The 14,312-nt window shown below is 33.7% G+C and overlaps 1 long non-coding RNA gene across 3 annotated transcripts; it reads right to left on the reverse strand.

The window, feature by feature from the left end:
* Nucleotides 1-4,411: 4,411 nt before the first annotated feature.
* LOC115886966 lies at nt 4,412-5,230 on the reverse strand. 3 transcript variants are annotated; one of them, XR_004050979.1, is made up of 4 exons: nt 4,950-5,230; nt 4,791-4,877; nt 4,496-4,614; nt 4,412-4,426 (listed from the first exon to the last, which is right to left on the reverse strand). It is a non-coding gene; the product is annotated as an uncharacterized LOC115886966 (long non-coding RNA). The 3 variants fall into 3 exon arrangements; XR_004050978.1 differs by having other exon boundaries at nt 4,412-4,444; XR_004050977.1 differs by having other exon boundaries at nt 4,418-4,614.
* Between the last annotated feature and the right edge of the window lie 9,082 nt (nt 5,231-14,312).

A 14,312-nucleotide genomic window follows, 5' to 3' on the forward strand; every position in this document is an offset into this window, starting at 1 on the left:
ATATCAGGCTATACAGGATAAATTACAATATAGATAGCTGTTATTGAAATTTAAATTTTATTCTTCATTTTCACAAAATGTGAAATATGTCAAAATCCTTACATTCTAGGCACATGCTTCTTTAATAAAACACACCTTTATTTTTTCCTGGAATCCAAAAATCAATTAATATATAGGGTATTCCATTACAAAAAACAACTTTAATGTATAACTTTTTTGGGGGACACCCTGTATAACTATATATTTTTATAAAATGCTTTCAATTAATCTATATATGCTTCATTTCCAAGCCCACTCCCACGCCGTTTTTTTTTTCGATCGTATGGTATATTCAATAATTGCATTACTTATAATTTATAACAGTTTATGTTCACTGATTCATTTATAATTTATATCCACTTAATTACTTGATTTATCCATCATAAACTTTGCATAGATAAAGAAATAACGATGGACAATTCTTAATGTGTTAAATTATACCGTATGATCCAAAAAAAAAGGCGTCCGATTGGCTTGGAAATGATGGTCGATGACATTCCCCATATAATTTTACATATCAAATGACAGCGATCTTCATTTCATAGCCATCGCTGACGCCGTTTTTTTTCGATCATACGGTATATGGTAAAAGCCATCGATCACCATTTCTAAGGTAACTTAACGCCGTATTTTTACATACAAAATGTGCAAAAAAATTCTATATGAATGAACTCACCAGAATTTTCTATCCACTTTGTACATAAATTAGGATCTCTTGACGCAGGAAACTTAAACATATGTACACCTGATTTCCGAGAAATCCCACAATTATAAAATTGGCACTTATTACCAGACATTTTAATAATAATTTTATTATCACTAATCACACACAGTTATAATCAAAGACAGTCAAAGGTAAATTACCCGCCTTTTAAAATATCCGTTAAAAACAAAAGACAGTAACGACATATCTAAATCTTCTATCTTTGTCGCATATGGTTCGTTCCTTTATTATTCCGTGATAAGGGAAGGAATAGAGATTTTCTATGATAAGTGGTAAAGCTAGGTTTTCATATGTACAAATTTGAAAAACTTTCCAGGAAATTCGGTCATATTATTTTCATTAATAAATTGTTTATCATAAATAAATTTATTAAAAAAAAATTTTTGAACGAATATTCAAATTCTAAACGTTTCAATTAACAAAAAAAATTGGCCAAGTGCGAGTCGGACTCGCGCACGAAGGGTTCATTATCATTGAATGTACCATTCACACATTATCTATACAACATCAGACATTATATTATTGTAAACTTTTTTTCCGATTTAGCTGAAATTTTGAATGCGCTTGTAAGTAATTTAAAAAAAAATGAAGAAACACATTGCTAAAAATTGTATTAATCAATAATAAATAAGTAAAAATAAATATGTAAAAATATGTAAAAATAAAAAAAAAGATTAAGAAAAAGTCACCTTGCCTACGATTCGAACCTGCCTCACTACGTCTCAACGCCTTCAAATCCTAACGCCTTTAACCCATAAAATAATTAACTAGAAAGAAGTGTCAACTCTGTGTTAAATCGTGGAAACACGATACGCCAACGAAAGCCTTCGTTGTCGTCTGGAGAACTAACTTTCCAATTGACAGGTTGACATGATAAGGACATGATGGCTTAATTTTCATTTCCGTTTCCGGTTCAATGGCGGGCCCTCTTCAGTTCAAATGTATTTTTGTATTTTTCTTTTCATAAATAAAACCAAAAAATAATTTATTCATATATATTTATTTGAAATGAACAACGTGACTAAACCAACAAATATAAGAGATTGTATTACCAATACTTAATGTATATGTTTTTAACGTAAATTAGCAAGGTATAAGCATGACTTGTAGTAATTTGAAATAAACACATATTTGCAGACTTCAAGAACGGAAACGGACACCGGAACATGAAAACGCCTGAGCCTTATAAAAAAATTTTTATACCAACAACAAAACATCAATACTAAAATAATATAATGTTTGTAAAGCGTCCGCCATTATTCAAAGAAATATACTTTTAGTCAGCAGAACATTATTCCCCAAATCAGACCGGCTTATAAATCAAACAGAAGATAACTAATGTTGGCAATAGTTAAAAATGATCTTACCTTGCTTTTGTAAATTGTTTCCATTTTTCAAAAGCTCGCCGATCGATTATAACACCATTTTCATTTCATCTAAAAATGTAAAAACAGTGTTTATTTCATCTACCTATTTTCATATACATGGGATATACCTATTGCAGAAACGTCATTTTCTCCAGGATTCTTCATGTAATATAGCTTTATACTTTTATTACCTTTATATTTATACCAGTCGAAATATTCAATTGAACTTCCAAACGAAACTAAACGGAATTTAAAATGGCGTCGAATAATTTTCGAATTTGTTTGAGAACAACCTGAAGTTGTCTCTGAAACTGAAATTCTCAATTCTAAACTGTGAACGGACAATAGTTAGAAATCAGAAGCTGTTCCATAGGTTGGCCACTTGTCGTGAGAATGAGAATGACTGTTTCCAATTTTCTGTTTCACTGTCACCCCTGGTTAAAGCAGGGGGTGACAGTGAAATAGGAAAATTGGAAACAGTCATTAGTGTCATTCCTGTCATTCTCCTCACGACAAGTATGGCCGCCTAGACAAAGATAGCATTGTTTTTGTCTAACTATTGTCTAACTTCACAGTTTAGAATTGACAGATTTCAGTTTCAGAGACAACTTCAGATTTGTTCTAGAACAAATTCGAAAATTGTGTCGAAAATATTCGACGCCATTTTAATTCATTCCGTTTAGTTTCGTTTTGGAAGTTCAATTTAATATTTCGGCTGAAATTTATAATTATAAAGGTAATAAAGTATATAAAATATATATTACATGAAGAATCCTGGAGAAAATGACGTTTCTGCCGTAGTAGGTATGTCCCATGTATATGAAAAATAGGTAGTAAATAAACACTGTTTTTACATTTTTTAGATGCAAGAAAATGGTGTTATAATCTCTTTGATCGGCGATTTTTTTGAAAATGGAAACAATTTACAGCAAGGTAAGATCATTTTTAACTATAGCCAACATCATTTATCTCCAATATGTGCGATTTATTGTCAATAATGCAATAAATCGGACTGATAATCTGATTATGTTATCCGACTAAAAGTCTCTTTTTGCTTCTTTTTGATTTATAAGCCAGGTCTCTTTGGGAATAATGGACGCTTTTTTAAACAGTATATTTATATTTTATACCTATTGATATTTTTAGATTGTTAATTTTAGTATAAAAAAATTTGTTTTTCTGTTTTCAGGTTTTTGTATAAGGCTCCCGTTTTCATGTCCCTGTGTCCGTTTTCTGTCCTTGAAGTCTGCGAATACGTGTGTTTATTTACAAATTACTGTAAGTCATGCTTATACCTTAACTAATTTACGTTAAAAGTACATATAATTAACTAATTGGTATTGAAACAATACAATCCTCTATATTTTTATGTTTATTTAGTCACGTTGTTCCATACTTCAAATAAATATATATGAATAAATTATTTTTTGGTTTTATTTATGAAAAGAAAAAATACAAAATACATTTGAACTGAAAGAGGGCCCGCCATTGAATAACCGGAAACGGAAATGAAAATTAAGCCATCATGTCCTTATCATGTCAACCTGTCAATTGGAAAGTTAGTTCTCCAGACGACAACGAAGGCTTTCGTTGGCGTATCGTGTTTCCACGATTTAACACAGAGTTGACACTTCTTTCTAGTTAATTATTTTATGCCTTTAACCACACGGCCACTCGAGGACTTGAATATTCTGTGTAAAATTCTTACTTAAACGATAATGTTTAGTGAAAGTACTTTTTTATTTATAAACATTTATTTAATTCTGTTTTTAGTATTTGTTCTTATAGCGGCAACATAGATACATTATCTGTAAAATTTTCAACTGTCTAGCTATAAAGTTAGTTAATAAGAATTTATAGGTGTAGCATATTTCAACATTATTCACTGGTTTTAAAAAGATCAAAAAATATGCATGTGTGTTTATAGTATAAATGAATTGCTCCTTACGTTAGTTCTTATTGATATAATAGCAAAAAAGTATAAAGTATAAGCGCAATTTTATTAAAAATATGTTATTCTAAGTTAGAATAACATAGAGTTAAAAAAATATGTGTTACAATTTCTAACACATATATTTTTTAACTCTAATGTTCTAAATTAATTGTTCAAAATATAATTGTTATTTTTTTCCTAGGAAAGATAAAACTTCATTAATTTTCATAAATAAATTTATTTCTATTAAATTTTATAGAGCAATATGTACTACAGTTTTATTTCACATTTTGTAATACTGCTTCAGTGCGGTGCCCCATTGCTATCTGTGAGTTCATTCAAATTATGAAAATCACTACTGATCTAGAAGATAAAATGTACCTAAGTACCATAATATTATAATCAAAAATGACTAATTTTGTAAATTATTACCTATAATGGTTAGATGAGATGCATGTAAACTTCTTTAGGCTGGTTTCTTAAAGTTAGGTGATTAATTATCTTCGCATCGTCATAGGCTCTAATCAATTGTAGATTATTCTTCAATCAACCTGAAATATGTAATATTATTTACTTTATATCTATGAAAAATTATCATTTTCTTTATGAAAATTTTGAGTTTAAATTTAAATGTGATTAGAATAAATATACGTCACTAATTAACATTTTATCACAGGTAATATTCTATATTACTTTATGTTTACTTTTGTGTAAAAATATTACTTACCTATAATATTTAAACGAGTTCCTGAATGTACAATTTTACTTGTTTATCGCGATGCCGAGTTCTGAATCTTGTATTGGTTGTCTAAAACTGTTTGATTTTGCTTAGTTATATTGTATCCTATATTTTATTAAACAAACTCAAAATAATGTTTATAATTACCTTCATCAGCCTTTATACCATTAAAAGTCATTATTATCAGTTATTATTATGTAGTATGTAGTTATTTCTTTGAGTTATTTGTTGTTGTTTGTTTTCAAAGATCATTTTTGAGGTTAATATCATATGAAACTTTTCGTAATTAGGCAACTGGTAAATGACGTGTGACGATAAATTAATAAAATAATAATGTACGTATTAAGTTAAATATTTATATATTAATTTAACATCCGGTATTACCTAACATCCATATCTATTTCATGTTTATAAATTACATAATTTTTAATTTTTATATATTCATAATGAAATGAAATATATTTCGATATAACGTTTGGCAACCACGCAACTGAAGTGCAAGCGACATCTGTGCAAGAGAAGCAAAACCTCCCAAAAAAGTTAGAAAAGGAATCTAAAAATTTCAGATTATTCAAACGTCACTCCAATATTTTTCCAAATTGGAGTGAAATTGGGGTGACAATTTTTAGCACGTAAGGAGCCATCTGGATTATGTGTTATCTGTGATTGTACTGATCGAGATCGAAAAGATCGAAATCGGTCAGTGAACGAAATGAACAAAACGATCGAAAAGATCGAAATCGGTCAGTGAACGAAATGAACTAAACGATCGAAAAGATCGAAATCGGTCAGTGAACGAAATGAACTAAACGATCGAAATCGGTCAGTGAACGAGATGAACTAAACGACCTAAAATTTCTTTTGTACTATTCTACTGATCGAGATCGAAAAGATCGAAATCGGGCAGTGAACGAAATGAACTAAACGATCGAAAAGATCGAAATCGGTCAGTAAACGAGATGAACTAAACGACCTAAAATTTCTTTTGTACTATTCTACTGATCGAGATCGAAAAGATCGAAATCGGTCAGTGAACGAAATGAACTAAACGACCTAAAATTTCTTTTGTACTATTCTACTGATCGAGATCGAAAAGATCGAAATAGGTCAGTGAACGAAATGGACGTATATTTTATTTTGTTTTTTACATATTTGAAGATTTTTTAAAAATGTATACAGAGTGTTTCGAAAAATCTGGTCATTGACTAATCACGATCCTGCTTAAAGCGCTTGACGTATAAAGCTGATTTTTGGAAAACGGATTGACTTTAGGCTGTAGAGGTTCGATAAGAAGGGATTTCTCGAAACTCGAATTCTAAGGGGGTGAAACCACCCCTCAAATATTAGAATATTTTTTATTTAAAAACCGGTGAGTTTTTCGGAAAAACTCTTAAACACGTATATTTTATTTTGTTTTACATATTTTAAGATTTTTTAAAAATTTATACAGGATGTTTCATAAAATATGACCATTGAGTAATCACCATTCTGTTTAAACTGCTTTTGACGTTTAAAACTGATTTTTGGCAAACGGATTGTGGGGTGTAGAAGTTCGATAAGGAGGGGTTTCTCGATTGTTTTTTCTCATGCTGACATAAATGTCAGAAAATTTTATCCAGTTTGTGAGTTTGTATGTTAATGAAAATTCTTGCTTTGCTTTATCATCACCATTAGAAATGATTAATTCGACGCGAACGAAGTCGCGGGTACACGCTAGTTTTTATATATAAAATTACTGCGATCTTCATTTCAAAGACAACTCTGACCTCTACCTCTGACGCCTATTACTTTATTTATACAGGGTGTCCCAGAAATAAGTGCAAGAATTTTAATGGGTGGTAGATCTCGATAAAAGAAACATATTTTATCTTTATCGTCCTATTAAAGCCAAAATAACGGAGTTATTTTACTTTGAAAATTTCCAAAAAAATGATTTTGCTCAAATTTTGAGAACCACTGGATCTTTTCTGGATGTTCTTTCTTTTAAATTTAATCTACTACCTATGTGGCCATATTATCAAGAAATTATGTTTTTAAACTAAAAACTAGAAAAAATTTTTCAAAAAATTATTTTCGTGAAAAAACCTCATAGGCGTGTTTCTGGGGTTGACCTATACTACCAGTTAAAATACTTGCACTTATTTCTGGGACACATTGTATAGCATGAATATATCAACAACAATTACTAAATCCTTAGCCGGCGCTGGAATTCCATCTTTAACGTAAAGTCCCGTTCTCAGAACTGCGACTGTCGCCAGCGACACTTCAAAAGCACCAATGAGATTTGTACAAAATTCAAACAACTGTCAATTTTAAATTTAGTACAGTTCTCATTGGTTGTTTGAAATGTCAAACTGTGTCGCCCGCGACACGACGTCGTTCTGAGAACGGGGCTTTAGGAAAAAACTACGGTATGATCGAGAAAAAACGGCGTCAGCGATGGCTGTGAAATGAAGTCCTCTTGGTCCTCTTGACGTGTTCTGAACAGCGACTGTCGCCAGCGACACGTCAAGAGGACCAATGAGATTTGTACAAAATTCAAACAGCTGTCAATTTTAAATTTAGTACAGCTCCCATTGGTTGTTTGAAATGTCAAACTGTGTCGCCAGCGACACGACGTCGTTCTGAGAACGGGGCTTAAGACGGTAAAACAGCACTTCATCTTCAACGGTGTACTAAATGAACTAAACGAACTAGTCCTTTGAACTATTCACTTTAATGAACGAGATTGAAAGATGGAAATCAGTAAAGTGAACTAAACTTCCCACCTCTACCACACTTTGGACTATACGCTCCATTAGTGTGATGTCATGTAGCAGAAGGTCAGTGTCGCAAAATCCAAACAAAGCAAGAATATAATGGGATAATCTAATTTTTCTTAATTTTTTATTATATTACTCTGTTCAAAAGATATTTGTGTCTTTCTGAGTAAGTATATAAGCGTTTACTATAGGTATAATTACATAAAAGGATACATATAGGGATAAGTAATATGAGGTTATGTTAAAACAATAAGAAACACGAATTTCCATAGTATTATAGAATTTATTAACTATAAAGTGCACTGGTATGGTTCAAAATTAAATGTACTTACTTGGAAAAATACAATTATCCTTAAGAAAACAGTAATATAATAATAAGCGAAAAAAAAACGGGTTAATTCATGCTTTGTTTAGATTTTGCGACACTGACCTTCCGCAATATGACGTCACCACTTAAAGCCCCGTTCTCAGAACTGCGACTGTCGCCAGCGACACGACAAAAGAACCAATCAGATTTGTACAAAATTCAAACAGCTGTCAATTTTAAATTTAGTACAGCTCTAAGTACACACTTTAGTACAGGCTTAAAGCCCCGTTCTCAGAACGACGTCGTGTCGCGGGCGACACAGTTTGACATTTCAAACAACCAATGAGAACTGTACTAAATTTAAAATTGACAGTTGTTTGAATTTACGAATCATTAATTAACTTTGAAGTATTTCTAATTGACATTTCAAACAACCAATAGGAGCTGCACTAAATTTAAAATTGACAGCTGTTTGAATTTTGTACAAATCTCATTGGTCCTCTTGACGTGTCGCTGGCGACAGTCGCAGTTCTGAGAACGGGGCTTCGTTCTCAGAACTGCGTCGTGTCGACAGCGACACTGATTGACACTTCAAACGACCAATGGGAGCTGTACTAAATTTAAAATTGACAGCTGTTTGAATTTTGTACAAATCTCATTGGTCCTCTTGACGTGTCGCTGTTCTGAGAACGGGGCTTAAGTCCCGTTCTCAGAACTGCGACTGTTGCCAGCGACACTTGCTTTGCCAGCGTCTAAAATTGCTATTAATCTACTAACTTGATATTTTTAAGAAACTATGATACAAACATTATAATCAAAGTAGGTAAAATGTTACCTCTATCTCCCATTGACGTGTATTGTTCTATAAGACTCGTCATGGTAGTACTTTAATACATATAACCAAAACTATTGTTGCCTGTAAATAACTAGAAATTAAACAACTTGGATGTAATAAATGATGTGTCATATTGATGATACAAAATAGATTCTAATAAGTTTAAAACCATTAGAAAAAATCGCAGCAAAAAGATAGCGGCCGATTTGCCGAACATAGCCGAAGGGCCAGTGGCGTCGGGTGACTTAACTTAATATGAAATAATCATACATTTTCTTGCAGGAGAATTTTATTAATATTTATATAGTACTAAAACGAAGTATGCTTCATTATGTTAATAAATTATTACCGATATTTTTATATCGGATTAATTATTATAATTTCAAATTGACACGCCTAGTGTAATTTTATAAAATATGTATAAATTATACTAATGTAACCAAAATTAAAAAAAAAATAAAAAACTAATTTATTTATGATAGTACTAGCACTACTACCTTTAGCAACAATTGGTTACTATGATATCGACAGAAACAACAAAAAAAAGGTCATGATTTATATCACTACTAACTAGAAGCACACAGTTTCGTGTTATTGATGGACTTAGTTTTCGGTATTTTCATCAGCAGCTAATTTGTTTATATCGTTTTTCCGATTTTCTCGAAAACTGCGTATACTAAGAGCCGTTGCACACACGCCGGAACCGGATAGACGGCACCGGCTACCTGGTTTCACTATAACCTTTCACACTAGTCCGATTTTACACCCAGCTTGAGCCAGTTCAATTTCATTTTTGATCGCGACGCTCGACGAGACGGTATAGAACGTGAACATATTATTGTTTTGTGGTTTTGAATCGTCGCTGTCGTTATTAGAAAAGAAAAGCAAGGAAAATCATCTTTCAGTTTGATGCAAATTTCTCTCCATACTTGTATTCGTACTCCGTACATTTTCGTTTTTGTATTTTAATGAATACAAGGTTTTATGCCAGTGGACTGGTCTGGCTTCAAAAAGTGGTATTAAAAACTTAGTATCTACTTCCAAAACACCACTTTCTGTCGCTATAGTTAACTTACAACGTACAAATTTCCAATAATGCGAAACGCAATGTTTCTCTCATATGAACGAAACCGGGCGACTAGGACGGACAAGTGTGAAAGCGTCAATCTAAAACAATGTAATACTACGAATTCTTATCGGACGGCGCGCCGTCCGGCGACCGTGCTGGCAGTGGTGGTATCCGGTGAAAACCCGGCGCGAATCCGATTCTTGTCCGGCGCCGGCTCGTGTGAAAGCTCCCATAATATACTATGCACCTCATCGCCGGACGGCCGGTACCGTCTATCCGGTTCCGGCGTGTGTGCAACGGCTCTAACAAGATCAAAATTTCAGGGATTATAGGGGCCCACTAGACTAATAATAATCCCCCAGTGGCGTGTTCTTGATCGATTTAGTTTTCGGTATTTTCGTCAGCCGCCAATTTGTTTATACCGTTTTTCCGATTTTCTCGAAAACTACGTATACTAACAAGATCAACATTTCAGGGATTATAGGGGTCCGCTAGACTAATAATAATCACCCAGTGGTGTGTTCTTGATCGATTTAGTTTTCGGTATTTTCGTCAGCAGCTAATTTGTTTATAACGTTTTTCCGATTTTCTCGAAAATTGCGTATACTAACAAGATCAAAATTTCAGGGATTATAGAGGCCCACTAGACTAATAATAATCCCCCAGTGGCGTGTTCTTGATCGATTTAGTTTTCGGTAATTTCGTCAGCAGCTAATTTGTTTATACCGTTTTTCCGATTTTCTCGAAAACTGCGTATACTAACAAGATCAAAATTTCAGGGATTATAGAGGCCCACTAGACTAATAATAACCCCCCAGTGGCGTGTTCTTGATCGATTTAGTTTACGGTATTTTCGTCAGCAGCTAATTTGTTTATACCGTTTTTCCGATTTTCTCGAAAACTACGTATACTAACTAGATCAAAATTTCAGGGATTATAGGGGTCCACTAGACTAATAATAATCACCCAGTGGCGTGTTCTTGATCGATTTAGTTTTCGGTATTTTCGTTAGCAGCTAATTTGTTTATACCGTTTTTCCGATTTTCTCGAAAACTGCGTATACTAACAAGATCAAAATTTTCAGGGGATACTAAGGGGTCCGCTAGACTAATAATAAATGCCCTACTAACAAGATCAAAATTTTAGGGATTATAGAGGCCCACTAGACTAATAATAATCCCCCAGTGGCGTGTTCTTGATCGATTTAGTTTTCGGTATTTTCGTCAGCGGCCAATTTGTTTATACTGTTTTTCCGATTTTCTCGCAAACTACGTATACTAACAAGATCAACATTTCAGGGATTATAGGGGTCCGCTAGACTAATAATAATCACCCAGTGGCGTGGTCTTGATCGATTTAGTTTTCGGTATTTTCGTCAGCAGCTAATTTGTTTATATCGTTATTCCGATTTTCTCGAAAACTACGTATCCTAACAAGATCAACATTTCAGGGATTATAGGGGTCCGCTAGACTAATAATAATCACCCAGTGGCGTGTTCTTGATCGATTTAGTTTTCGGTATTTTCGTCAGCAGCTAATTTGTTTATATCGTTTTTCCGATTTTCTCGAAAACTACGTATCCTAACAAGATCAACATTTCAGGGATTATAGGGGTCCACTAGACTAATAATAATCCCCCAGTGGCGTGTTCTTGATCGATTTATTTTTCGGTATTTTCGTCAGCAGCTAATTTGTTTATAACGTTTTTCCGATTTTCTCGAAAACTGCGTATGCTAACAAGATCAACATTTCAGGGATTATAGGGGTCCACTAGACTAATAATAATCACCCAGTGGTGTGTTCTTGATCGATTTAGTTTTCGGTATTTTCGTCAGCAGCTAATTTGTTTATACCGTTTTTCCGATTTTCTCGAAAACTGGCTGACTCGACATACTAGAAAACTACGTATACTCACAATATCAAAATTTCAGGGATTATAAGGGTCCACTAGACTAATAATAATCAGCCAGTGGCGTGTTCTTGATCGATTTAGTTTTCGTATTAATTTTCTCTGAAAACTGCGTATACTAACAAGATCAAAATTTCAGGGATTATAGAGGCCCACTAGACTAATAATAATCCCCCAGTGGCGTGTTCTTGATCGATTTAGTTTTTGGTATTTTCGTCAGCATCCAATTTGTTTATAACATTTTTCCGATTTTCTCGAAAACTACGTATACTCACAAGATCAAAATTTCAGGGATTATAGGGGTCCACTAGACTAATAATAATCCCCCAGTGGCGTATTCTTGATCGATTTAGATTTCGGTATTTTAGATAGCAGCTAATTTGTTTATACAGTTTTTCCGATTTTCTAGAAAACTGCGTACACTAACAAGATCAAAATTTTAGGGATTATAGGGGTCCACTAGACTAATAATAATCCCCCAGTGGCGTGTTCTTGATCGGTTTAGTTTTCGGTATTTTCGTCAACAGCTAATTTGTTTATACAGTTTTTCCGATTTTCTCGAAAACTGCGTATACTAACAAGATCAAAATTTCAGGGATTATAGAAGCCCACTGGACTAATAATAATCCCCCAGTGGCGTGTTCTTGATCGATTTACTTTTCGGTATTTTCGTCAGCAGCCAATTTGTTTATAACGTTTTTCCGATTTTCTCGAAAACTACGTATACTAAAAAGATCAAAATTTCAGGGATTATAGGGGTCCACTAGACTAATAATAATCAGCTAGTGGCGTGTTCTTGATCGATTTAGTTTTCGATATTTTCGTCAGCAGCTAATTTGTTTATACCGTTTTTCCGATTTTCTCGGAAACTGCGTATACTAACAAGCTCAAAATTTCAGGGATTATAGAGGCCCACTAGACTAATAGTAATCCCCTAGTGGCGTGTTCTTGATCGATTTAGTTTTCGGAATTTTCGTCAGCAGCCAAATTGTTTATAACGTTTTTCCGATTTTCTCAAAGTCCACGTATACTAACAAGATCAAAATTTCAAGGATTATAGGGGTCCACTAGACCAATAATAATCACCCAGTGACGTGTTCTTGATCGATTTAGTTTTCGATATTTTCGTCAGCAGCTAATTTGTTTAAACCGTTTTTCCGATTTTCTCGGAAACTGCGTATACTAACAAGCTCAAAATTTCAGGGATTATAGAGGCCCACCAGACTAATAATAATCCCCGAAAGCAAGTGTCTTAACAATTAGTTTCGATATTTTCGTCAAGTAGCCAATTTTTTTATACCGTTTTTCCGATTTTCTCGAAAACCCAACAAAGACTAAAATTAGGACGGCGTATTCAATTAGACTAAATAACAACCCTGTACCAGCGGCGTTCTTGATCGATTTTACTTTTCGGTATTTTCGTCAGCAGCCAATTTGTTTATAATCGTTTTTCCGATTTTCGAAAAACTACGTATACTAAAAAGATCAAAATTGTGGATTATAGGGGTCCACTAGGCTAATAATAATCCCCCAGTGGCGCGTTCTTGATCGATCTTAGTTTTCGTTATTTTTGTCAGCAGCTAATTTGTTTATGTATACCGTTTTTCCGATTCTCTCGAAAAACTGCGATACCTCAACAAGCTCAAAATTTTAGGGATTATAGAGGCCCACTAGAATAATAATAATCCCCCAGTGGCGTGTTCTTAATCGATTTAGTTTTCGGTATTGTCGTCAGCAGCCAACGGTTTTGTACCTGTTCTGATTTTCTCGAAAAGTGCGTATGCTAACAAGATCAACATTTCAGGGATTATATCTGCCACCTAATAAATAACTCCACCCAGCAGCGCGTATCTTTCGGACTGACGGTATTTTCGTCAGCAGGTAATTTGATTATATCGTTTTTCCGATTTTCCGAAAACTGGTGTATCCCAACAAGATCAACATTTGTGGGATTATTATATCACTAGACTAATAATAATCACCCAGTGGCGTATTCATGATCGATTTAGTTTTCGGTATTTTTGTTAGCAGCTAATTTGTTTATATCGTTCTTCCGATTTTCTCGAAACTGCGTATACCAACAAGATCAAAATTTCAGGGATTATAGAGGCCCACTAGACTATTAATAATCCCCCAGTGGCGCGTTCTTGATCGATTTAGTTTTCGGTATCTTCGTCAGCAGCCAATTTGTTTTATACCTGTTTTTCCGATTTTCCTCGAAAAACTACGTATACCAATCAAGATCAAAATTTTAGGGACTATAGGGGTCCACTAGACTAATAATAACCCCCCAGTGGCGTGTTCTTGATCGATTTAGTTTTCTGTATTTTCGTCAGCAGCTAATTCGTTTATACCGTTTTCCGATTTTCTCGAAAACTACGTATACCTAACAAGTTCAAAATTTTCAGTGATTATAGGGGTCCACTTGACTAATAATAATCAGCCAGTAGCGTGTTCTTGATCAATTTAGTATTCGGTATTTTCGTCAGCAGCTAATTTGTTTATGTAAATCGCTCTTTCCGATTTTCCTGAAAACTCGTATACCAATAAGACTCTCAAATTTCAGGGATTATAGGGGTCCACTAGGCTAGCAATACGTAAACTGAAACGGTGCTGTTCGATTTTTTA

This window comes from Sitophilus oryzae, unplaced genomic scaffold, assembly GCF_002938485.1.
Source record: "Sitophilus oryzae breed Bouriz unplaced genomic scaffold, Soryzae_2.0 scaffold_54_pilon_pilon, whole genome shotgun sequence".
NCBI lineage: Eukaryota > Metazoa > Arthropoda > Insecta > Coleoptera > Curculionidae > Sitophilus > Sitophilus oryzae.